The following is a 16,677-nucleotide window of genomic DNA, read 5'->3' on the forward strand; positions in this document are numbered from 1 at the left end:
ACCCCTAGTTCGTTTCCCAGAGTTAGGAGTCTTTATGTTCTGTCTCCCTTTCTGATATTTCCCACACATTTCTTCTCCCTTCCCTTATATTCCCTTTCACTATTATTTATATTCCCCAAATGAATGAGAACATATAATGTTTGTCCTTCTCCGATTGACTTACTTCACTCAGCATAATACCCTCCAGTTCCATCCACGTTGAAGCAAATGGTGGGTATTTGTCGTTTCTAATGGCTGAGTAATATTCCATTGTATACATAAACCACATCTTTATCCATTCATCTTTCGATGGACACCGAGGCTCCTTCCATAGTTTGGCTATTGTGAACATTGCTGCTATAAACATCGGGGTGCAGGTGTCCCAGCGTTTCATTGCATCTGTATCTTTGGGGTAAATCCCCAGCAACGCAATTGCTGGGTCATTGGGCAGGTCTATTTTTAACTCTTTGAGGAACCTCCACACAGTTTTCCAGAGTGGCTGCACCAGTTCACATTCCCACCAACAGTGTAAGAGGGTTCCCTTTTCTCCGCATCCTCTCCAACATTTGTGGCTTCCTGCCTTGTTAACTATTTGTCACTTTTAAAAGATGATGGTCACCTAGGCATGCCCTTTGACCTAAATGGCCTGGCATATGGTGTTTTTTTATTGGGAGTGCTGAGACTGGGCATTCCCTGTTTTCTAACAGAAATACCATGAGGAACCCTCTTACACTGTTGGTGGGAATGTGAACTGGTGCAGCCACTCTGGAAAACTGTGTGGAGGTTCCTCCAAGAGTTAAAAATAGACCTGCCCTATGACCCAGCAATTGCACTGTTGGGGATTTACCCCAAAGATACAGATGCAATGAAACGCCGGGACACCTGCACCCCGATGTTTCTAGCAGCAATGTCCACAATAGCTAAACTGTGGAAGGAGCCTCGGTGTCCATCGAAAGATGAATGGATAAAGAAGATGTGGTTTATGTATACAATGGAATATTACTCAGCCATTAGAAACGACAAATACCCATCATTTGCTTCAACGTGGATGGAACTGGAGGGTATTATGCTGAGTGAAGTAAGTCAATCGGAGAAGGACAAACATTATATGTTCTCATTCATTTAGGGAATATAAATAATAGTGAAAGGGATTATAAGGGAAGGGAGAAGAAATGTATGGGAAATATCAGAAAGGGAGACAGAACATAAAGACTCCTAACTCTGGGAAACGAACTAGGGATGGTGGAAGGGGAGGAAGGTAGGGGGTGGCGGGTGGGGGTGAATGTGTGACGGGCACTGACAGGGGCACTTGACGGGATGAGCACTGGGTGTTATTCTGTATGTTGGTAAATTGAACACCAATAAAAAATAAATTTATTAAAAAAAAGAAAGAACTACCATGAGGCAGAACTGAGGACTTATAGAACCCTATATATTTCCTTCTCCTTCCCTTCTTGCAACTTGTAAAGCATCTTTTGCCCCACCCAACCTCACAAACCAGAGTGCCAGTACTTTACCCACACCACCTCTTCCTGGGTGAGTGAGGGATTTGAGAACATCTACGAACCTTCTCCAGGGAGAGACCATCCTTCTTGGGGTCCGACACACAAGGCTGACTCCTGGCTCTGAACCTGAAATGGGGAGCTTGCTCCAGGACCATTCTGGGGTTTCCCAAGCACACCCCAGAGGCCTGGTAGGAACATCAGCAGGCCTGGTGCTGGGTAGCTTGGGGCCCCAGGGCCACCCCAGCCCTGGCAGCCACTGTCAATGCTGCGACTGGCATGTGTGCTCTTGTCCAGGGCCAGGACTGGACTGGGTCTGTGCCCTCTCTGCTGCGGCCATGTGCCACACTGCCTCACAAGGCAGTTCCAAGGGACCAACATCACCTAAGAGTTTCTGGGGTGGGGTGAGAGGGAAATATAAATGATCTAGAAAGCCCCCGCAGCCAAGGGCTGAGAGGGTGTGGGCAGCTGACCCTGGCTTCTGGAAGAAGGAAGGGGTGGGACAGGCTGCCCCCATGGAGGGAAGCTCCCCAAACACACTTGCCACAAGTGGTCCTGCAGGCTGTCTCTGTATGCTGGCCTCATGGCTTGCAGCACTCCCAGGGGACTCGAGGTGGAGATGGTCCCCCCCGCGGGCACATGTGTGTCCCAGGCCCCCGCAGTTGTCACCAAGAGGCCATGGAGAGAAGCACTGCAGCAGGCAGAGGTTAAAAATAAAGATTGACAAAATGGAAGAAAAACTTCACTGAGAAGTGAGGGCCCGGGCCATGAATGGCAAAGTCGCATTTCCCACGTCTTAAGATAAAGTCAAATCCTAGACAAGGAAGCCACTGGGGGTCGGCCCACTGGGCCTCACTCTGTCTCCACCCTCCACCCCAACATTGCCAAGCCCTAGGGCTGAGTCAGGGCTGCAAAGACCACAACAGGCCGATGCTTATTCAGCACTGGCCCTCAGAGATACCTCAGGAGAGCTGAAACTGAGCCTCTGTCATAGTTGGGGCAGAGCCAGCATAAGGCCCAGAGACCACAAACCCCGCTCCAGACAGCCACGGCTGCCACCCACTGAGCACCTACACAGTGTCAACGATTCCTATTTTCAATTCTCCAATGAACTTGCAAAGCAGGGAGCATCAGCCTGACTGTCCAGATGAAGAAATTGATGGAACGGAAGCACCTAGAATGTTGGGTTCAGTGTTCAGTAAGAGGCCCCAGAGCCTGGACCCAGGCCAGACAGCCAGCCTCTCTCATCAGGCCCAGATCTCCATACGTACAGTCAGACCCTCATGGACAAGGGGAGGACTGGAGGTGAAGATGACACAGCTCAGTGCCCCACCAATACCCCACACAGTGGTTGTGAGCCTGAGCCCTGGTCATGGGGAGGGCAGCATCATGAGTTGGTTCCACCACTGAGCAGCATGACTTTTAATGGTCTCCAAGTGTGAGCTGAGGGCTGTCACCCACTCCCTCCACCCAATGGTGCATAACCCGTCAGCTCTTCCCCCACAAGGTCACAGGTATGTAGTTGAGGCTTGCCAACAAAGGTGTCCTCAACCAATGCAGACGTTGGCCTTAATCACAGGGTTTGTGGCCCTGAAACTCTAACCTGGCCCCAACTCTGTGCCTCCCCCTGGTCTCCAGAGGAACCAGCCACCAGCAAGAAACCAAGTCCTGAGCACAAAGAAACCACAACAAAAGCACAAGGAGAAACTGTCATTGAAACAATACCAGAAGCCAGTAGGACAAAGGACACACAGTGTGAACCATCACCAGGCACAAGAAGAAACCGGATGAAGCCTTCAAGGCTATGATGGGAAGAGCCTCCAGAGACCCCAGCTCAAGGTTGTTCCAATATGGACCAGTGTTAGGGTCTCCATGTGGGGAGATCAAATACCCCCACCTGAGGGGCCACACGCTTTTGTCGCTGTGTCTGTGAATCCTGGAGGGGGACAGCCACCCTGATGGCAGCTGCTGGCACTCACTGCGCTCCCAATACCAGGACATGCCACTCAGTCTGAGGTTACTGCCATCCTCAGCAGCCCTGAGACTCACTCAAGCAGAGGAGTGCAGGTGATGCCCGGTCTCAGAGTCACACTCAGAAACGCTTACAGACAATTCAAACAATAGACTGTTAATACCTCATTTCTGGTTTTGCTGAGAGTTGAGAGTTTCTGCCCTGTGCGTCTGATTACACAAAAACTTTGAAAGTTTATCATCGTGTTCTAGGCCTTTATGCACAACTTATAAAAGCCTGTCTGAGATGAAAAAGAAATGTCATGTTTAAAAAAAAAAAATCAAGAGCCCAATGACCAGGAAGCTCTGCGTTCCAGCCTGGTTCCATCAGCAACCCAGGTCAGAGTTGAACAAAGCCTCTCTGCTCGGTTTCCGTCTCCTCAGGCGCTCCAAGGAGCTTCCAGATTGGAGTTCTAGCACTTTAACTCAAAAGAGCCCTTGTTTGGCTCTTCTGCAACATACCAAACTGCGGAGGAGGCTGCAGCCACATCTCTGTGGGCTCTGAAGCCCTCAAGGGCCCCGAGGCACCCACTCAACTCTAGATGTCTTCCACACAAGACCCTGAAGCCACAGGGCATCCCAGGTACCCGGCTCCTTACCAGTGCTCAGAGTGTCTACTCGGCTCCCCCTGACCCAAATGTCCTAGAAGCTGGGCCCAAATACAAAGAAATGAACATATCAGCAGGTCTTCCACCAGTACGTGACACATCCCTGAAACAGTGACCCCCAAGGGAGAAGAGGGCAGGTGCCTGTCCCTCTTCACAAGGAGGACGATGGCATGGAGAGGATGAGCAGCTCTGCCCAAGTCCCAGGCTGGCAGCAGTGGAGCAGGGAACGTCACTACGGCCTCACCATGGTCTGGGCCCTTCTCTCACACAAGCGCGTGGAGTGGGAGTCCAAAGCTGGTGCATGTACCACAGTGACAGGCTGCCCAGTCCACAGGGAAGGGCTCAGCCCCTTCCCAAACCAGCCTTGGTGATCTTATGTTCTGCCTCCGAAGGGACACGAGTGACCTTGTCCCCGGCCCCCAGAGGAAGGCAAGGTCCCAGTTGGGAGAGACAGGAGGCAGAGAGCAGGTGCCTGTCTCCCCCCACACACACACACAGAGGGGACAACGCCTGGGCCTGGCTGCACACTGGGGAACAGGCCATGGGAGGGCACAGCCACCTGAATTCCGGGACACCCTGGCTTCCAGGCTAATTTTCCTACAGCAACCGCTATGCAACTAAACCGCCCAGAAACAGATTTCATTTGGGGATGAAAATTCCTTCCAGTGCCTGAATAAAAGGAGGAGTTTCACATTTTATCCACTTCCACATCCCTGAACAATAAAAACTTATTTAAAAGACCATGAATATGCAAATTATGTTTTAAATATGGAAATGCAAAACACGTAAGAAAACAGTCTGGGCGTGAAGTATTAATGGCATCTTCTCTGCTGACAAGAGACAACGAGAGCCGGCTGCCACGGCACGCTGAGGAGCGAGGACCAAGACGTTGGGGTGGCTCAGCCCTGAGGGGCAGTGGGAGCCCTGCCCCACCCTCACCCTGCCCTCACCGGCTGGCCTCCACTACAGAGTTCTGCTCTTCCTGACCTGCTGCTTCCCCACCCTCTGCCGCACTCACCACGCTGCCGCTCCCTCCCCTGCAGCATCATGGGGCCTCACCCTGTGTCCTTGCCAGCAGAGCCTCCAGGGGCAGGGGACACTAAAGGGCCCTGGAGACCTGGAGATCCCCCTCAGCCAGGACAGACTACGCAAGGACGGAGCAGGTACACTCAGACTCCAGAGCACAAAGCGCAGGGTCACCTCTTGGGTCAGAGGCAGAGGGTTGCAAATACAGGCCAACTGGGCAGGCACTTGCCCAGCACAGCCTACCCACAGGCTCAGAGCCATCAGGTCTGCATGTGGAGCAAAGGGCCTGCGGATTGGCTGCAGACCTGAGTGGGCAGGACCTGCAGTGACATGCACACACACCCACCCCTCTAGGTATTAGCACACCAATGTGTATCCACAAGTGAGGGCCCCAGAAGCACAAGGCTGATGACTCCCAACACGACAAAGCCAGTCTTCCTATGGAAACTTCTGCCAGCCTCTGTCTAGGGAGCTCCCAGGACTTCTGGGACCTTCTTAGGAGGTCCTGAGAGGAAATAAGTGACCAGGCCTCCTTCTGTTGACAGAATGAGGAACTGGGGCAGAGTGGGAGTTCTTGCAACTCAAACTGTGGTCCTGGCAGCTGGATGAAGATGTGGCACCTGCTAGCCCAGAACCTGCATTTATATGTCACGGGTGATTCTTTACATGAGCTGAGCTGGGTGACTACTTGGAGGTCACACCACGGAGGCCACACGGCAGAGGAGCCAGCGAGGTCTTCACCCCACAGATGGCGCCTACCACAGCAACACATCTCCACGCCCACATCCTAACCTACTCTCTGCGCAGCCCATGAGAACTACCATTCTCTCACAACGAAGTGCAGTCCGGCCATCCAGCTTGTCAGAAACCATAGTCTTTAAATGGCACGTCCCAAGACTCAGGCCCTAGACTCGGCCCCCAACACCACCCCCAGCCCCACCCCTGTGCCTGAACTCACCCTGCGCCAGACTGGCGTGGCCAGGAAACCCAGCAATGTCAGCCAACAAGCCCAGACTTCCCTTGGGACCCTGGATGGAGAGAGGGGCTTGGTCTCAGGGACAGAAGCCAGATGGTTACAGTCCAGACAATGAGGGCGACCCCTACATATCCCAGGCTGAGCTAGAGAGGCATCAGAAGGTCTGTGCCCACCCATAAGGCCTCCAGGTGCCCACCCTGTGGCTTTCAACAACACCAGTCAGGAGACGATGGGAAGACCACAAACTTGCTGCTCAAGGAGAGGCAGGCAGATGCCAGTGCCCAGGGAGGCAACCATGAAGAGGCCCATCGCCTCCAGCACCGAGCCCTCCAGCTCCCCTCCTCCTTCCCTCACCCTCTCTAATTGGCCACAGAATTTATAGGCTTGGTAGCAGCACTCTTGCTGGAGAGGCCATGGAGGAGACTCTGAGGGCTGAGCAGGAGGAAGGCTTCCAGTGCTGCAGGCACCACCTCACGTCTGAACACAGGCACTGCAGGTAGGTGCCAACACCCTGCAGGCCCAGATGGCGGGAAGGCCTGGGGTCCCTCTGTTCAACCTCAACCATCACAGGAGTTCCCAGGTTCTCTTTTTCCTGCTAGAAGTCCCAAGCAAGAGGGAGGAAGTTTGAGGACCAAAGTGAGGGGTGGCCAAGCAGATGGCCAGGAGACACCAGTCAGACCCTGCATAGTAGAAGGGCAGCAATCCCAGTGGACATACCTACTCTATCCCAACTGCCTCGAAGGCCCCATCCTAATGTCAGCTCAGGTGACAGAGCATTGGGAGTGGCCACAGCTCTGCCCACATGTCATGGCTGAAGGAAGAAGAAGCCCAGACTTCTAGGCAGGCCCATGTCAGCATGCGTGTGCCAGACATGAGGCTGTCCTGGAGGGGCTGTCTGCTGGGACAAGGGAGAAAGGATGCCTATGTTGAGCTCTGACAGCTGGCTGTGCGGTGCTCACTGTGCACAGGATCACCACCACCCTAGAAAACAGGTACTGTCATGACCCCCATTTTGGATAAAAAGGAAATGAAGTCCATGCAGAAAGCTTTGACCCACTTGGGCCAAGACTCAGATCCTGCCTCCCGGGTCATCAATCTACTTGGGCAGCAAAGCACTCCTGCACCCTAGCAGACACATGTCCGATGGTCCAGCCTGCTGGGAGCCAGCCCACGGGTGACTGCAGGGGTGATCAGAGACAGAAGCAGGACCCAGAAACCATGGGCAGCTTCCCCACAGCCAGAAGCCCCTCGGCTGCCCACACTGGGCTTGGTGCCTGAATACAGTCTGCAGGCCAGATGCCAGAGGGGACCCCAGCCAAGGTCTTCCCAGGACAGACATGAGGGTCCTGTGTAGCAGGCCAGGCAGGCAGTCACCCGCCCTGTAGATGCCCCAGCCCTCAGCCCTCATACATGCTGTTCTCAGGATTTGTCTTTGTTGTGTTTCACCATTCTGGCCAGATTTGACTGAAAAGCTCCTTGCCCTTAGAAACATTCCCAATCCACCCTGTAGCCAGAAAGCAACCTCGTGTCTCTCTGAACGAACACTTCTTTACTTCTCAGAGCCTCTCCATCAGCCTGAGAACACATGTATGTGGATACACCCCCAGCCCCTCCACCCACATCCTATTATCCTGGGTTCTCTGCCCCAAACTGCCTTGCCCTGCCCAATCCAGAACTCCGTCAAGGCTTATAAAGCCCACAGTAAAGCATTTGATGCTCTTCAGAGCCACAATCTCAGTGATGATGCCCACTGGCACAGGCGTACATTGTGGGTCACAGCAGCACTGAGGGCATCAGGCTGTCTCCATTGGAGCACCAGCCATAAACCTGGAGCAGAAGAGCCTTCCCAGGTGCCATGAAAGAGAATTACAAGACTCACTACTTACCATAAGGCAAAGCAGCAATGAAGATCCTCCAGCAGACTTTGCATGAATGGTTCTAAGCCATTAATCTGCCATAGCAGAGCAGACCACGGCAAGACCTGACAACACCACGGCCAAGATCGGGTGCCAGGACCCAGGCAACCAGTGTCAGCCCCGCTGCAGGTAAGCCAGGTGCCCATTCATTCAACTCATCCACTGCTGCTGCTGCCTCTGTCTCCATCCATGTACTGCCTCCAACAGTATGCGGATTCAGAGGGAAGGGTCGATGAAGGAATTGCAAGGAGGAGGAGAAGGAGAAGTGGAGGCACCCAGTCCGTGCTCCCCTGTCACCAGCGAGAGATTCCCCATCTGTCTGCTAATTCTGGCAGGGACAAGGACACAGACACTACCGAGGGCCTCTCCCACAGAACACACACAGATGCCCTCATGAAAACCAGTAGCAGAAGTCCATCAGGGAGCACAGCTGGAATGTTCCAGAATATAGCTGAGCCATGTGACTTCCTGACACATGAGGTGAGAAATGTGAGGAAGGTGAGGGCCTGGGCACTGGGAGGGGTGACACCATGATAACAAGGATGAGTGAGTGAGGCAAGGCCCCAAGGACAGCAACAGACCATGGCCCTTCTGGCAAGTGACATGAAATGCCCCAGAAGGTTCTCTATGCCCACGCCCACCCTAGGGACATGATCTGACAGGCATCTCCAGAGGCCTCTCCTGCAGACAGATCCCACAGGGCAGGGAGTGCTGCTAGGACTAACCTCACGGTGAGGCAGTGATGCAGCCAGCGCCCACAGGGTCACCACTTGGATTCTGGGTGCACTGTGCAGGCAGAGCCGAAATAATCATCTGTCATTTCAGCAGATGGAGAAAGGCAAGAGAGCCACGCACAGGCCAAGATGTGAGGCCTGCACACCTGCAGCACCGGAGACATGCACTTCCAGGGGCGCACACACTCACTGGACACTTCAGGTCATTCTGGCCGGAACCACAGCAATGACCCCAACAACTGAGACACAGTCCCTGCACCAGGGACAAGTTCAACAAGCAAGTGTAGGATGAAGACTCACTTAATTACATGACATGCAATCTAACGGGAAGCCTCCCTAAGGTGGGAGTCAGCCAAAGCCAAGGGAAATTCAAATTCAGCCAAGGCCTGAGCAAAGTATCAGGGCCAACAGGGACACAGGCAGGGGCGGTGTATCCCGTGGCTGAAGGAGACCCACATAGCAGAGACAGGGAGGAATGGGTGGAACCAGACGCCAAGGGACAGCTCTGCGGGTGGCAGAGACAGTGAGAATGGGAAATGCTACCACGAATCCTTGTCACCTGAAGCAAACAGCGGCCACTGGTGGGAGAGTCTTGGACTCACAAACGTGGGGTGTAAGGAACTATGTGGAGTCGAGGAGAGAAGCACACTCTGCCAGGTAGGCAGCTGACAGAGGGGTCCCCACCCCAGGCCGCACACACAGACCTGAGGCGCAGCAATGGAATAGCCGGGCAGCACCCGAGAGCACAGCACCCAGTATGACTCCCCATCCAAGCAAAGCTCATCAAGTGGCGGCCAGCCTGTGCTGGACACAAAATACAAGCCTGAGTGCACAGGGTCTGGACCTCAAGCAGCTCCCGGTGCAGCAGGAGATCAGATGTGGGTGCTACAGCAGAAGAGCAGCCAGAGTCAGAGGGGGCCGGGGACTTCACACAGAATGGTGTCCTTCCAACTCCAGCCAGGGCTGCCCCAGAGCGTCCTCTTTCTCTCAAAGAGGTGGAAGTGGGAGCAGAAGCAGAGCCCCTGCCACAGACACCTGGGGGCACTGCCTAGTGAAAAGGGAGCCAGGCCACACCGAGAAGGATTGCTATCCACAGCACAGACCACACAGGCAAGTGACAGAGGAGACCCAGCAGAGGAAGCACATTAAGGATCAGAGCCAGGGAGCCACCCAGAAGGTCGTTGAGTTCTTATGTGCCAGGACTGTCATCATCACAACAGGATGAAAAGAGCACATGGTAACATCACCTGTCATGTACTGACAGCTGCATCAGTGAGGAACTGAAATAGGGACTTAGGTATAATATCTCAGCTAACTCTTGTACCAACCCCACAAGTGGCCAAACTATCTACTACGGCTATGACAGTTCCACGTATAGACAAAGAAGATAGAGTGGAGAAGAGACACCCTCCCACCTCAAGAACTGGTCACCATGGTAGTAGGTAGCAGAGCTGAACTGTGGGCACTGGCCTAGGGCCATACAGCCACACATGGAAGCCAGTAACCAACCACATGCAACTACTTAACGTCACATGACAGGTGTGGTTCTTTTTTTTTTTTTTTCCCCAAGCCAAACTGTATCCAGCTTTATTAAAGATACTTTTCATAAACAATCATGGTATTTCAGGCAGGACATGGGCAGACGATCATTAACAGTATACAACAACTTTCAAACTCCCTTCTTCAATGGACTACCAAAATCAGAAAGCCACTATAAAACCCAATGAAGTCTTCATGTGATGCTCTGAACAGGGAAAGTTTAGAGTGAGGGTTGACAGTTCACATGTAGCATGTTATTTAACAACTTTTCACAAGCCGACCCTGACTTTCAGGAAATGAAGTGAAAATGGCAGAATTATCAATCTGAAGATCCACAAGCTAAAAAAAGGAACTCTTTTGAGGGACGCCATCTCAGTGGTGACACTGTAAAGTCCAGATTGCCTGACATACTGGGAACCATTTCATGAGGTCAGGTTCCAATAGGTCTCTGGGTTTAAGGGAGTCAAGTCTATGTTGAAGGCAGAGAGGGAGAAGAGGACATAAAAAAATGAATTTTAGTTTTTCCACACCACCAAGGTGGCTCATGTGTGTCAACATCAAGGAATCCCTCCTCCTGGGAGCCAAGAGGAAGTTTCTCAAAACTAGAAGGCGAAGGTGTTTTTCCCTCTTGTTATCAATCTAGCTTTGGAGATATTCTATTAGTGACATATGCCCTTCCCCCAAGACAATGAAGTGTTCCATGTGCTAACAACACAGCTTAAAAAAAAAAAGTAAAACAAAATTCTGCATTTTTATAAAACTTGATAAAAGATAGTATTTCAAACTGTACAGTCACCAGAAGTACACAGTTATCAAAAATGCACACTTCACTTGGCATCTCCAGCACCTTCAGCTTTCTGTGCCTGGTCTGTTTTGGCATCTCCATTTTCTGCAAGGTTATTTCCATCCTTGCCAGCATCAGCTTTCCCCTTTTTCCCTTTGGGTACCTTCTCTCCCTTCTTTGCAGGGGCCTTTTTAGGCTTGGGCTCTGGCTTTGGAGGAGCAGGTTTAGCAGATAACCTTGCAGATCTTCTCTGTGGCTCATCCTTCACCTTGGCTTTATCTCCTTTAGCATCCTCTTCAGTCTTTCTCTTGGGCATGGTGGCGACGGTGGCAGGACGTAAGCGCTGGATGCGGGGATGCGGCAGCATGTGGGCTTTGACCGGTCTGGGGGTCGTTCTCGCCTCTTCTTCTTCACACTGCTCCAACAGGTGTGGTTCTTCACCCACACTGGCCACGGTTCAAGTGCCCAATGGCTACATGTGGCCAGTGGCTTTCGGACTCAACAGCACAGATGGGAGAACACCATTGTAGGAAGTCCTGTCAGATAGCCGGCCAGCCGCAGCCAGAGAGATTGCCCATCTACCCTAGATGGTGCGGTCTATGCCAGTCAGATGGCCTGTCTACTCTAGACTGATGGTTGTCTACTCCAGACAGACTGTGTGGCCCACCTGAGACAGATAGCTGATCCAAGCCAGACAGACGCCCTATCTACCCTACATGGTGTGGTCTACATCAGACAGCCAGTCTACACCAGACAGTGCAATCTGCCCTAGTCAGATGGCCGGCCTAAACTAGATGGATGGTGCAGTTTATGCCAGACATATGGCCCATCTACCCCAGACAGGTGCACAGCCTACAGCAGGAGACTGGGCTTGGACTCTGACCTCTGCATGAAAGCAACTAGCTGAGGAAGATGGCCACAAGTACAAACTGTCTCATGGATTCCTCAGGGTCCTGGGAGACACAGGCAGCACAAGGATGAATGTCATTGTGATCATTTCCCAGGCTCTGTAGAGGTTGGAGCTTCCTCAAAGTCTCATTACTTCCTCCAACAAATGGAGGAAGGTGCAAGAACAAAGCTACAAATGTGAGACCCTGATACTACATGCTATGTGTGTGTCTGCTGGGGGTCATCTCATCCCCCATCCCAGAGAAACGACGACACAGGTGTCACTGCCTCCATGGCCAGGATAGCATGCTCAAAGCATGACTCTAGGCCTCATGCCATGAGAGCAGTGTGACTAGCACCAGCTGATGGAGCCCAGCCTGAGGAAGGGGTCCTGGTCCTGTGGAGTCACCAAGCTCACAGCCATGTGCCTATGTCTTTGGAACATATGGACTGTCACCAAGAAATGTATGAAGACAAAGCTCTCAGACACAGGCTAGCTCAACATTTCCCGCCAAAGCCCATTTACACTGAGTAGCACCAGGAGCTGGCCGGACCAGAAGGTGCCTGGTCCACATCCCTGAAAACCATGGCACCCACTCCTGCAGAGACAGTAACGGCTACGACCAGTATGAGACCTGGGGAGGGGGCCATGGGTATGAGGATGGTCTCAATTAAGGCCAGCGAGGTGATCACTGAGTCCCTGGGAGCCGATGGGAGTGGAGTTATGGCACACAGTGGACCGAGCACCAATGGACAAGAGGAAGCCAGGCCCTCCCCATGGGTGGACATGCTCCAGCCAGCCCAGCAGGTAGCACCCAGAACCACACTGGTGGCCCTGTAACTGGCTCGGGACAGACGCCCACCCTATAGGGCTCACCTGGTCAGGAGTCTGTCACTATGCCTCTCTAGTTGGGTCATTCATCATTCCTTCATCCAACACACACTCCCTGAGCAGCACCTCACCCAGGTCCTCTGCTAGGCCCAGGGACACGGCCACACACAACACACTGTCCCTGCCCCAAGAAGCCTATGGAACAGCATGAGAGAGGGAGCAGGCCAGGCCATTCTCAACAAAGTGGGGCAGAGCAGCCTCGCTGACCTGGATGTATTAGAGCAGAAGCCCCAAGCAAGGAGCTCAGGCCTCGCAGGTACAGATGCTGCAGTTCCAAGTGGGAGCACCAGTGGAATTGGGTTGGCTCCAGGCCACTCAGGACCCCAGCACTGCTGCACTGCACACATCCTGCCCTGTCACCCACAGGCTAGAGGCAGAGTCTGCAGGAGACACTGTGCGCTCTCACATCTCCAAGACTCTACAGCCTCTCCAACCTCTCTCTGATCTCACGTCCAAAGCTGTGTCCTAGTCACCCTCCGACAACACACAGAGATGGTCGCCATTCTTCATGCTCTCACCAAACTGCCACGGGCTTGTCTTCTCACCTGACATCACTGCCCTGCACACCAACCCCAAGTCCAGCCCTTTCTGGGCTTCTCTGGCCACATACAGGAGACAACTCACACTACCGCACCCTTAGCTACCCCCAACGCCTCTCCTGTCCCGTTCCCTCACCAGGCATGGGTCTCTCACCACTGACAGAGCCTTCTTCCTTAGCGTTTGGTGGTCCTCTGATGGTTATCACCATCCTTGCCCTGACAGGTGCGGCAGAAGCTCATTCTACTGTCCAAGGACACACAACGACTCCGTGGCAGGCCTGCCTGAGTTGAAGCCAGAGAGCTGCCTGTGCTCCAAGCACAGTGTGAACTATACTCTGACACGCAGAGAACAGGTCCTTGGTTATCATGAATCTTCTGTGGCCATCACCGGCCTTGCTAGCCTTGGGACAACTTGAGAGCACCATAACTAACACAGACACAGGGTGACAAAGGTGACAAGGCCTAATCATACTCCAGACAGTCTGTGAGGACAGCCTAAATGCTGCAGACAAACAGCGGGAAAAGAGTCACATGAAGAATTATGCCCATGATGTTGATCTTAACTCCCCCTCGGGGATGACAGAGAACCTATCAACCTGCTAGCTGCCTGGAAGATGCACAGCCAAGGGTACCACCTCTCAGAGACAGAGACGGGCTGTGGGGGCAAGGACTCCCCTCCCACCATTCATTCACGTCCCCTTCACCAAGTAATGGCCTCCTCTGAAGGCTGCCAGGGGGCGTCAAGGCCCAGGACGCTCACAGTGGTGGCAAGGGAAGACCTCCAGGCAGTCCACAACAAGACTGTGACCCCAGGCATGTCAGGGCTTGTGATCCCCAACAACTGGAGACCAAGTTCTCGCCCAGAGGGGGCAAATGTGATGCTTCCAACTGACTGCAGTGATGGGGCAACCGGAACTAGGACGTGCTTCTGGGTGCAGCCCAGTGACCTGGGGACTCAGCTGCCTGAAGCCCCAGGCCCAGCAGCAGGAGCGTGCATAGCAGGTGCTGCAGGGCTAGTTCTCGAGGGCTGGGGAGGTGCAGACAGAGATGTAAAGAGCTCCCCCATATCTGCATCAGTCACTGGCTTTTTCCCAATCACCTGTACAGCGGGTTCTGCCTTAAGTACTTCCCAAGGATGGCAGGCCAGACCTACGTCCCACAGATGGCCCATGAGCTGCATCTCCACTGCAGCAGAGAAATGAGTGACAAGAGTCTCCTCTGCAGCCACATCAAGCACTTGGCAGAGGTATGGGCTCCACTCTCAGGTAAGCCACACAACGCCCTGAGATGGACAGGCCAGGATCCAAATCCATTCTGACGACTCCACAGCTGTCTAACCAGGGGCTCTGCCACACAGGAGAGATGATAGCACCCACCACAGATTTTCAGGTGAGACGCTGTGTGCGAGGCACTGAGCATGGAGATGCTCCCACCATCACCACTACTGTCGCCATGCATACGGGTGAGGGACCCAAACCCCAGGGCCCTGTTCCACTGTCACCCACTCCCTAATGTGAGCCCTCATTTCCAGCAAAGCACAGCCACCCCAGATAGTACAGCCTCACAAAGCCCTGCCCTCATCTCCTGCTTCTCGTTCAAGATGCCCTCAGAACTCGTCAGAGCCTGACAGGTGCCAGTGTGGCCAGGGTTCAGGTCACAAAGGAATGCAGCCTCCCATCCACGGCCTGGCTCTAGAACACAGCTGCAAGTGGTACAAAGGATACATACTGAGTACTGGGCCCTGGAGACCATGGGACACTCATTGAGGCCCAGTGAGGGCCAAGGTGGCTCACGGTGGAGTCAGGGGAATTCTATGCAGAGCACAGGCACAGAGGACACAGCCAGATCCTCACAGTCCCCGTGTCCTCAGCACACACACATCTGGGGGGAGTAAGTGTATCAGCCTCCAGCGTCCAAGAATGAAACAGAATCAGTGGCGACAATGACAAAAGGCAAGGGTCCCTGTGCTATAATCAAGCTCCTGCCTGAAAGCACTGCCAACCCCCCCACAACAGTGGATGATGATGCCCTGGAGTTGTCCAACAATGGCCACGAAAGGGGACCAGGACAGGGAGCCTGGCCTGAGGCCTCACAAAACCTCGTGAGCAAAAGGATACCCTACTGCTGCTGCCACACTGCCAAGCAGAACTCCTCCCGCCTCCCAGCACAGAGAGTTCTCTGAAAGACACTTCCCGCCACCGAGGTCTCCAGGGCACTACTGAACATTCAGCATGGAATTGCATCTCACTTCACCCTTAGAATAGCTCTGGTGAAGGACACAAGCTCCACTCTGATCTAAGGAAATCCGAGCTCAGAACTCAAGTAGACGTGCACAAAGCTAGCAAGGAAGTTCATCCCCACCCTCTAGAAGAACACACCTCCACCCCCCTGCAGCCTGGAAGGTTCCTGCCTCAGGCAGCTCCAGCCACCACTGGCCTTGCAGCTTCCAGGCTGCGGGCACAAACATCATGGCTGACAGCAGTGCAAAATCAAGGGCTCCAGTATGGGGACCCTCAACTCCACTCCAGGGGGTGGCCATCCTGCAGCTCAGAGGTCTGCTCTCCCCTCACTTTCCCCAAGCAAGGCGAGACACAGAGCCATCTAGAGCACAAATCCTTCCCTGAATGAGCCGGAGCACCTGAGTGGAAGGCCACCACAGAAGGACCCAACGAGGGACAGACCGGAAGAAATTCCTGGAGACTAAATCTCAGGGCCTACTCCCTGGCCTGGGTGTCACAGCTTCGGGGAGTTTACTCACATGCTCTGTGGGAGCAGAAATGCCTCTTGAACCCTCAGGCCTGCCCAGGTGTGCCTGGGCCAGCCACCTGTTGCTCTCGCCCTCTAGCCACAGTGCCTCTTCCCATCTGCCCTCAATTTGTGCTCAGCTGCCTGTTTAGATGTGCAGGAATGAAGCTGGCTGTCCTGACCTTACCAGGGCCCCCAGTCCTCCATATAGAAGGCCGCAACTAATGGCCAAGTCACATTCCTGCCCACAGGACCAGTGGCTGTCTGGCAGCTGGCCAGCATGATAGATGCCAGGCACACAAGTCCCCCCCGTGCTAGTCAGGAAGGGCCTCGCATTACAGGATCCCTGCCACCTCCTCAGGGGCCTGGACACCACCACCCATCGCAAATGAGCATGGTAGGAGCTGCCTGGCCTCCCTTCTCACCTAAGTGTCCCAGCCTCTCTGAGCTTGAGCTCTCATCTGGAAGGGGGATGACAGCTATGGCTCCCCTCAAGGGCCACGCCACACTATAAAGGCCAGTCTGCCCTGGTGGAGATG

At 53.6% G+C, this 16,677-nt stretch overlaps 1 protein-coding gene and 1 pseudogene across 7 annotated transcripts in view; both read right to left on the minus strand.

Annotated features, from left to right (window-relative positions):
- The window catches only part of MAD1L1 (mitotic arrest deficient 1 like 1), a 346,832-nt gene that overhangs the window by 261,189 nt on the left and 68,966 nt on the right, over window positions 1-16,677 (minus strand). The gene's annotated exons all lie outside the window — the stretch shown is intronic.
- Window positions 10,323-11,456, minus strand: LOC144318161 (non-histone chromosomal protein HMG-17 pseudogene; annotated as a pseudogene).

The sequence above is a fragment of the Canis aureus genome, chromosome 8 (genome assembly GCF_053574225.1).
Source record: "Canis aureus isolate CA01 chromosome 8, VMU_Caureus_v.1.0, whole genome shotgun sequence".
Lineage (NCBI taxonomy): Eukaryota > Metazoa > Chordata > Mammalia > Carnivora > Canidae > Canis > Canis aureus.